The following is a 10,705-nucleotide window of genomic DNA, read 5'->3' on the forward strand; positions in this document are numbered from 1 at the left end:
CTAGAGGTCCCTCTCTTCTACAGCCTTGAGCTCCAGAATGGTTCTCTAACCCACCCTATTCTTCAGTAAGCTTGTTACCTCTTCCCTTGAGGCAGCGCAGTTTTGAGAAGCCACCGTGGAAAGAACAGGCTCTCCTCAGACACAGGAGTATCCCTTCCTTTCTTCTCCGTTGCTTCTTCATCCCCTCCTTCATCTTTCATTCATTCACTCATCAGCCATTAAGCACCTACCATGTGCCCGGCGATGGGAACAATATAAAACACCACTCCTACCACCAAAGAGCCCAGTCTTGTAGGAAAAACAAACATGGAAACAAATAATGGCAAAGGTGGTTGCTATGCAACATGGCAGTAAGGATTAGAAGTGTATCCTGCACAAGAGGCATGCTTTTTTGAGCAGGGGTGGCAGAGTTGTAAGGGAAATCTTTACAGAAAAGAAAGTGGCTCCAGGGGCCACCAAGTATGAGAGCAGAGAGGATTAATCACCAGTGGGGAAGGGAGTGGTAGTGGATTAGGACAGCCTGAGCATGGGGCTGTTTGTGGACATGGGAGAGGGGAGACTGGAGAAAGCAGGGTACGGCTTCTGCTGTGCCTTGTAAGCCACATGAAGAACTCAGCTTTAGCAAGTAGGCTTTTGGCTTCCAGAGGCCTTTGAGTGGTGGCTCTGGCCTCAGGGAAGAGAAGATGTTGGGGTTCTTTGAGCATGATGGTCAAGAAAGAATTTATTCATTTATTTATTTATTTATTTAAGTAGGCTCCATGCCCAGCATGGGGCCTGAACTCACAGTCCTGAGATCAGGAGTCACGTGCCTCACTTACTGGTCAGCCAGGTGCCCCAAGAAAGAATTCTTGAGACCCTATATGATGTAGCTGAGTAAGCTTTGGTAAGTAGGACAGGGATAGGACCCGCGGGCAGAAGGAGCTGCACTTTTGCTGTATGAAGCTGGTGCTTATATGCTTAGCACTCAGGAAGGAGAGGACGCACAGGGGGTATTAGATTGTAACTATTGTCTTCAAATTTTTACTTGTAAAATGACCTTCTCAAGATTTCTCTGCTGATTATCATTCAGTTCAATATTAACCTGGTAAAATTTACAGGCAGTGATGAGACCCTTTCAGAATGTAGTAACCAGGGATGTCTGAGTGGCTCAGTTGGTTAAGCGGCTGTCTTCAGCTTAGGTCATGATCTCAGGGTCCTGGGATTGAGTCCCTCATCAGGCTCCCTGGTCAGTGGGGATCCTGCTTCTCCCTCTCCCTCTGCCTGCTGCTCCCACTGCTTGACTGTCAAATAAATAAACAAAAAGTTAAAAAAAAAAAGAATGCAGTAACCAGCACGAATTTGATCCTTACCAAAACTATGCAGACCATAGGTGACCTTTCGGGCTAAAGGTGAATTTGTTTCTGCTTCTGTCCCTCATCATTTCCCCCTGATCAATCTTCAGTCCTTAAATCTTTAAGCTCGTTGAAAGGCAAAGGGCTCATTTTGTGTAACTTTTTCAAGCTGACAGGGGTGTTAGAGAAGTCCTTACCTACGGACTGATCTATCTCTACAAGTAACTATTATGGAAGGCCACTGCTATAGAGTCCAGAGGGGACATTGGGGTGAACTTGTTTCGAGTAGTAAGGCTCATCTATCGACTGGGCAAAGGAGTCAAGAACTGCTTGCATGTATCTCAAAAATAGGAGAGAACAAAGCAAAAGAGACAACATATTGGAATTCATATTATAATAAAAATAAGAAGTGTGATAAGAAGACCTTTTAGGGTGAACCACCTCCTGACCAGGAATTTAACCAACCATTAAGACCTTTAAGACAATGGAGGGTCTTTAAGAGCACTGATTTGGTGATTTATATCAGTAAGTCATCCTGTTATATTTTTGTCATCATCTGGAATGTGGACACAACATTCTACTTTAATAATGTCACATATTCCTCCTTATGCTGCTAAGAGTCTATTGCCATTCTGTTTTGTAGAAATGCTTTACACATTTCAGTTACTTTAGTGTTTAAAATGTAATGCTATTCTGAGAGTCACTTAAGGCCTTAATTGTGTATTTATCAAGGGCCTCAAGGTGCCACACAACATCTTCTAAAACTACTGATGGAAGAAAAATAGATGTCAGATGATCATACGCATGGAACACAGATCTTGTCCCTCATTGTTTTAGATATGGAAGATTAGCAGGACTGGCGCTAATCTTAGTGCTATGGCCATGAATCCAGGCATAACTTGTAGTACATCTTCCAATCCAGCCTGGTGCAAACCATGGCCACAGATTTGGCCCACATAACCATAGTGTTCCATTAGGTGCTAGCCTTCTGACATCTGGTCACCTCGTCTAGTCAGTAGCAAACCAACGGGTTGCCGGTAAAATAATGGTAAGCTCACAGGCTTCTTGGAGGGAGCTATCTCATTTGGCAAGTACCATTGGATCATGAATCAAGGGTATGGTTTTTCTGTTCCCAGCATAAAAGGGCTTTTTGGCTTAGTTGTCCTACTGTAGGACTAAGTCATATATATCTGTCCCATACTTGTAATCTTTCCTGACTATCTTGATAGGAAGGACTACATACTCAGGGAATTTGTTGTCATGAGCCTAAATGTGGGTTGGCATGTTCAGTTAAAATTTTGATAGTTTGAGGGCCATCTGTGTGACTCAGTCAGTTAAGCATCTGCCTTGGGATCAGGTCATGATCTTGGGGTCCTGGGATGGAGTCCTACCTTGGGCTATCTGTTCAACAGGGAGTCTGCTTCTCCCTCTTGTTCTCGCTCACTCTCACATAAATGTATAAAAAATCTTAATTTTTTTTTTGTGATAGTTTGAGGATAAGAGAAAGCCTTCTTATGGCCTGGAGAGTCCCATGTAACATTTGCCATAGGCAAAGAAACGTGCTCTTTAGTAGTAGAAATATTCCTATATATGCTGGCATTGGAGTGACTTCATGTTGATTTTGGTTAAATGTGGCCACTGTATGCTCGGCTAAAGCCTCTACTTGTAATTTTTAAAAAAGATTTTATTTTATTTGTTCGACAGAGAGATCACAAGTAGGCAGAGAGGCAAGCAGAGAGAGAGGGGGAAGCAGGCTCCCTGCTCGATCCCAGGCTCGATCCCAGGACACTGAGATCATGAGATCATGACCTGGGCCAAAGGCAGAGAGGCTTAACCACTGAGCCACCCAGGCACCCCAAGCCTCTACTTGTAATTTTACATCTATAGATGTAAATATATATGTATATGTATATATATGTATATATGCAGATATATATACCCTGGTTCCCAGAATATATATGGCTAAGGGATAAAACCATTAGGAAGCCTTCTTTGCCTGATGTCTAGCCTTAACAATATCCTAATTTCAAGGAATCACTAGCAAGTGGGAGATGACTTGTCCTGGGAGATTAGGGCATCCCCAAGTGCATTCTCCAATTCAATTATAGGGAAAATGGGGCCATCCATCATCTCCACATGTTCATAGCTAATCCCATGGAGTGGGTACGCTTTGACTTTTAAGGAGTGATTTTGTTTTCCCAGCCACATAGAATTGATCAAGGTGACAACTGAGTTACACAATTTTGGGGGAGTCCATCCCATTGGCCAGGTGTTTAAATAATCATATGTCTGGGGCGCCTGGGTGGCTCAGTGGGTTAAGCCTCTGCCTTCAGCTCAGGTCATGGTCTCAGTGTCCTGGGATCGAGTCCCGAATCGGGGTCTCTGCTCAATAGGGAGCCTGCTTCCCTCTCTCTCTGCCTGCCTCTCAGCCTACTTGTGATCTCTGTCTGTCAAATAAATAAATAAAATCTTTAAAAAAAATCATATGTCTGTGGTGTCCCTTCTATTATCCCCACAGAGTAATAAGAAGGAAGACTGTATATATATGAGCTATTATGGAAATCTCTCTGAAATTTACCTCAAGTTGTCTAGCTTAGGCAAACAATTATTTGAAGACAACTAATCAAAACTAGAATCTAACATCCAAAAGGATGTATTATCGAAACACAATCTTTCTCTCTAAATTCACCCTTATTTCCAGAGATAGCCAAATCAAGACTAATTAGGTTGTAAAACAGCCCAGTTTTAACAAACTTGGCCTCAGTATTTACATAAGCTAGGCAAGGATAGTGATTAATCGTGTAACTTTCTTTTTTATTTGCTTTGCTGGAACTTTTCATAAGGAATTTCTAGCTTAAACTTTTAATAGCCTCTGGAGGCCAGAGCCAGACCAAACTGTTGTCATCAGACTTGTCTGTAATACCTGTAGATATGGGCATATTTCTCTTCTTGAGGTTCCCCAAATATCCTGAGGTTCTTGTACTTGCCAAGAAGTGACATTCTTTACTCATCTGGTGAGGCTGCTGGGAACTCTGTGAGCAAGGTATCAGGCTGACATTTCCAAGGAGCTCTATTGGCCCCATAAAGTCATCCTTAGTTCCTTAAAACTGTCTATGCATTTCTCTGTTAAATATGACATTTCAGTTAAAGCCTCGGTAATATAATCAATAGTTCCAGTGGTGTCCTGTTATAAGGAGAACAGATTCTTATAGAACTTATGCAAATAACTGTAATTGCTGTGGAAGAAAGAAAACTCATTAAGAGTTTCTGATTTCTGGAATGCTCGTGTAGGGAGAAAAATTCCTTCAATTTGTTCATAAAAGAATGTTTTATTGGGGCACTTGGGTGGTTCAGTGGGTTAAGCCTCTGCCTTCGACTCAGGTCATGATCTCAGGGTCCTGGGATCGAGCCCCACATTGGGCTCTCTGCTAAGCAGGGAGCCTGCTTCCCCCACCCCTCTGCCTGCTTCTCTGCCTAACTTGTGATCTCTCTGTCAAATAAATAAATAAAATCTTAAAAAAAATAGACAAGGTTAAAGATCTGAGAATTGGTTATAATGCAATTGACAAGGAAATCAGTTATTTTTGTCACACACAACAACTTTAAAATTTAGAACGTCAAGTGATGACCTTATCCCAGAACATATTAAAACTTAAGGAATTTTGGGGTGCCTGGGTGGCTCAGTTGGCTAAGTTTCTGCCTTTGGCTCAGGTCATGATCTCAGGGTCCTGGGATCCTTGTTCAGTGGGGAGTCTGCTTCTCCTTCTTCTTTTGCCCCTCACCTTGTGCTCTCTCTCTCCCACTCTCAAATAAATAAAATCTTAAAAAAAAACAATAAACCTTAAGGAATTTCATATAATTTCTAGAACAGTTATAGCATTTACCCAAACAACATAACCTACAGATTATCATTATTAGTTTGACAGTGCTTCTGGAGTAACTTAACATTCCAAATAAGCCTAATTTGTCAAAAACTTCATTTACCATTTAAAGCTCAGGAAGCTGGGTGCCTGGGTGGCTCAGTATGTTTAGCATCTTCCTTCAGCTCAGGTCATGATCTCAGGGTCCTGGGATCAAGCCCTGCATCTGGATCCCTGCTCAGTGGGGAGTCTGCTTCTCCCTCTCCCTTTGCCCCTCCCCTGGCTCCTGTATTCTCTCTCTTTTAAATAAATAAAATCTTTAAAAAATAAATAAGTAATCAATCAATCTCAGGAAGTTTGTTAAAAACCTTAGAAAATTTTATTTATTTGTTATTTATTTTTAAATATTTTTATTTATTTGACAGACAGAGATCACAAGTAGGCAGACAGGCAGGCAGAGAGAGGGGAGGGGGAGAAGCAGGCTCCCCGCTGAGCAGAGAGCCCCAATGCAGGCTCGATCCCTGGGATCATGACCGGAGCCAAAGGCAGAGGCTGTAACCCACTGAGCCACCCAGGTGCCCCAAAACACCTTAGAAAGTTTTAAAGCACATATCTAAAAAGGATTACAGATCATTATAAATTTAATATTTACATTTAACCAAGTTAACAATAAGGGAATCTACAGGAAGCTGTATAGTTGTTAGCAAAACTGAGCTCCTTTAACATTGAGACCTTTTAACTTGCTTAAGTAACCAAAGACAAAACAGAAGCTTTGATTTTTTGGGCTGACAGAAAGAAAAGAGAAAAAACTGTTTATATTTTCTTATCACGAGCATACCAACAATCTAAGAACACTTTGTTGTTGTTTTTTAACAAAGAGAAAAGGAGAATTTCAATCCTATACCACCGTACTTTTAAAATTCATTTCAAGCTTAGTCCTGACTGCATGTAAAATTCTTTCCCAAGGGAGAAAATGTTATATAAGAGGATTTCCAGCTGAACGATGATTGCAAGCTTTTTGAGACCAGGAACATGCTATTAATCTTTGCTGTCATAGAAATCATCTCTCAGGTACAGGTGGGAGACAAAAGGAGGCCGTGATCAACAGTGTGGCAGGAGGCTGCCAGGACTTAGCTCACAGCAGAGGCTCCATACCTCCATACCATCTACCCACCCAGCAACTGGGCTGGGAGAGAGGTTCTGTCTACATTGCATAAGTGAAGAAGCTGAGACTTAGGCCAAGCAAACTGCCTGATGTCATACAACTACATGTAGTGGTGAACCTGAGAATAAAACTTGGATTTGTCTGGCTCTGAAATCGCTATGCCTTCCACAATGACAAACACTAAGAGAGACGGAGGACCACCTTTACAGAACCATAGAAATTGATCCAGTCACCAGATTATGAGATTGTTCAGAGGCCAGTATGGAACCTTGGGGTTTTCTTTCTCTTCTTGCTCTTACAGCTGCTTGCACTAATGCTTTTTGATAAACACGTGGCTTCCTTTTGATTCTAGAAAACACTAAGTCTCAATGACAAAGGATGCAGACTTCAGCAAACTAAGGATTATATAGTAATCACTAAGAGCTGGACTGAAAAGACTATGGTAGTGCATCTAGATCTTTCTGTAAAGACAGTAGGATTATAAAATCAAAAGACAAGAGGGTCTGTTTTCTGCTCAACCAAACATATCTAAAGTACATTAGAAGTTTGATACAATATTTTGTGTTATTTTATGAAGTGCTGCATGGAATTATTACCTGGTTGCAAGAAAACATCATATAAAATGAGAAGATTAGAAATTTTAAAAAAGAGCATGGATAAAAGTGGAAAAAAAATTTCCCAAAGATCTCCCTTTACAAGCCGTCTACAACTTTTTCATTCAGGTTTTGTCCTAAGGCTTTTCTCTCTAAACGACCAGTCTCATTTTAGGACTAAATTATCTTCTTTTTCCCTCAACAAAGTATACTTCCATTCCTTATATCTTTCTCATGTATTTCCTATTTTCCCACATGCAAAGTTGCTTATTTCCATAAATGCTAATTACATTTAGCAGAATTTTAACACTTAGAAACCTTAGTCTTCAGTGAAAACTAAGTAGTAAACCAACTCTGCACTGTCCATTACACCAACATTCTTTAGATCTGAAACCCATGAATGCATCTCATAATTTCTAAAAACATGTTTTTCCACATAGTACAATCTTTCAATAAACCATAAAGCACATTTGCCGAGAGACCCAGTTATCCTCAGTTTCTCTGTGATAAGAAACCAAAGCAGGTAAACCTGTGTTCAGTAATCAATGCCTTAGTATTTTATCTCGTTTGGAAAAGATTTAGATAGCCAATGAATTCAACTTCAAAGTTTCAGGTGGAAAGATTTTGAAAGCTGTTTTAACAATTACCCATGAGAACTTTATGAGACAGACATTAACTGTCATTTTAACCCATCCTTGGGGACAAATTGCAACAGAAAAAACATGAGCTTATTTGACCATTAGCAATCATTGGTAGAATAAAAGTTTTCTATTTAATCCTGATAACTCCAAAGACATGTCTACCTTAATTAAACTAACAAACTTACATTAGCTTAAATACTGAATATGTTGCAAAGGGTCAACCTAAAAGTCAGTCCATTTGTTTAAAAAGTCACTGTGACTTTTCACTTTTTTTCAACTTAAAAGGTCACTGTCAACTTACAGCACCTGTGGGGAAATCCGAAGTGGGCGGTTTAAGTTCAGAGAGGGGTGCTCTTCACTTTTTGATAACAAGGGGAGGAGGAGCAGGAGCCAATGGCAGGTGCTGGAGACCCAGAAGATGCTGTAGGAGTGTTATGCCAGCTGTGCCCTTGTGCTGCAGAGACTGGAGAAGGGGGAGGTCGACTCAGACAAGGTGATGTGTGGCCATCAGGGTTGAAGGCAGATAAAAGCCCAGAAAGCAGAGAAAGAGGCTCAGGGTCTAGAGTTTAACAGCTCAGACAGATGAACAGACACATGTTTTCTTTCCACCAACAAAAAGTGAAAACAGGCAGTCCATGTTGAGCCGGAGAAGATAGGGAACCTCCCTGAAAAGAAAGGAGTTTTGGTAGCTGCTTGGGAATATTTCTCAAGGTCCCCATCCCGAGATAGACTAACCACAGACAACTGGCTCCAATTATCATAGCCATTAACCCAGTAGTGGATGAGGGAGGAGACCCTTCCCTCCCCCACCATGCAACAAGAGTCAGGCAACATTCATCAAGTAGTCTCAAGATCTATTTCTGACACACAAAAGAAAAAGCAAATACAAGTAACTCAGGAAAAAGAGGGTGGCATGTACATGATCTTGGCAGCAACCTATTTCCAAGAGAGACAAAGGGGAGAACATAGAGAACATGACAGAACACAGTCTAGCGGTGGATTAGCAGAAGTAGGAGGGCCCAAGGCAGCTGAGTGAATGGTGGTTTGAGGGACAGAGGGTGAGGAGAAGGATGTCCTCAGGCCCTCCAGAGGTGTATGGAATAGATCAGGATTTTGGTACAGGGCCATTAAAAACCTGATCCTATGGAATTTCAGTCCATCTTCCCTGACACAAAAAAAGGTCTAATTGATAAATAGTATTGAAGTTTAAGGACCCCTAAATGGGCCATTTTTCATTATTCTCCAGAGAATATTGAGGCCAGGCATTATCACAGAAGAAGATAGGGTGCTTCTTTCAATCCTGTTGTCCAAATAGACTCCAGTGTGCTAGAAGATAGCCCATAGGGGAATCCTTTGGGATTGAGGAAGTTGAATTCATAGTCAATTCCTACAAAATGAATGAGGAGAATACATTAACTAAGTGGGAGTCTATTACCAAAATCCCCTTCGGCTTCCGAATGGTGTCCTGTCAGGAATATTGCCAAAGTTTCCTGCCGTTCAGAGCTGGGAAGCGTCCCCCTTTCTTGATGGCTCTGACACCTTTGTACTACCTGAGAAGTGATGCTGACCTCCCTTTGCTTCTGCATTGCAGACTACTGCAGGTCCTGGAGAATGGACTGAAATGCTGCAGAGATTGAGGTTGCCTCTTTCCATTTTGGGGGAGCCAATATATTTGACAACCAATAATAGAACTCTTTGTAAGCCTTTATCATTAATGGGTTAGGTAGAGGTCCCGGCCTTTTTAAGAAGGGGCAGCTATTTACATTTTTAAATTGAAATTCAGTTAACTGGCGTGTCTGGGTGCCTCAGTTGGTTAAGTGTCTACCTTTGGCTCAGGTCATGATCCCATGGTAATGGGATCAAGTCCTGCATCTGGCTCCTTGCTCAGTGGGGAGCCTGCTTCTCCCTCTGCCTGCCACTCCCCCTGCTTGTGCTCTGTCTCTGTCAAATAAATAAAATATTTTAAAAAATAAATTTAATTAATTAACATATAATGTATTACTGGTTTCAGAGGTACAGGCCTGAGATTCATCTGTCTTATATAATACCCAGCAGCAACTATTTTATATCATATTAAGCATCATATATCTAAGATAGAAGTACTTCAATCTGAGAGCAGGACCAAGAACACCAAACAGCCCATGCGTAAGGACAAAGTGATAGATATGAGAAAAGGAAAGTATGGAACCCCTATCTAATCTGGGTAACTCTCTCCTTCTTTCTTTCTCTCTTTCTTTTTTTTAATAAGTAGGCCCCATGCCCAATGTGGGGCTTGAACTCAGAACCCGGAGATCAAGAGCCACATGCTCTGCCAGCTGAGCAAGACAGGCGCCCCCAGGCAACTTTGTTGTGAGCTTTATCCACAATCCAATCCAAGGAAGCAGTCCTCTCTTGGGTGAGTGCTCCAACCAGGTGATAGCTCCCACCAGTCTCTTTTGGGAAGCACAGTCAGAGTATTTTGGATTTTAGGCTCATCAAGGAATCACACCTGGTTATTTAGGCAGAAACCTTACATGGGAGTCTTGAAATTGGCAGCTGTCCTAAAGACATATGTGGCCACCCCATGCCTGACAAGAATATATGCATTAAAAGAACAGGAAAAATAGGAGAGTCTGACTTCTGAACCCAAATCCTTTAGGGTCTAGGTAATGGTGTCCCACCAGGCAACCAGAGTCCATAGTGTAACCATGGGCAAGAGGTCCTGTCCTGCGCTCGGTCAAGACACATTCCAAAGGGTCGTACTATTCAGGACATCTCTGAAAAAGGATAGTTAAGAAACAAACACTGGGGGTAAAGATAGATTTACTAATTTGCACCGATACTCACTCCTTTGGCTCTGTCCCAGCCACCAACAGTGTTGTGGGATCATCAAGCGATGGTCGAGAAAGAATTCTTCAGATGTTGTACGATGCAGCTTGGTGAGTTTATTTAAGTAGCACACAGATAGGAGCCGTGGGCAGAAAGAGCTGCACTTTTGCTGTATGAAGCTGTTGGTTATATGCTTAGTGCTCAAGGGGGAGGGGACGTGCAGGGTGTTACTAAATCATAAATGTCTTCTTCAAATTTCTACTTTCACAACATTTCTCTGGTGATTATCACTCATTTCCATATTAAC

Source organism: Meles meles, chromosome 1 (genome assembly GCF_922984935.1).
Source record: "Meles meles chromosome 1, mMelMel3.1 paternal haplotype, whole genome shotgun sequence".
Classification (NCBI taxonomy): domain Eukaryota; kingdom Metazoa; phylum Chordata; class Mammalia; order Carnivora; family Mustelidae; genus Meles; species Meles meles.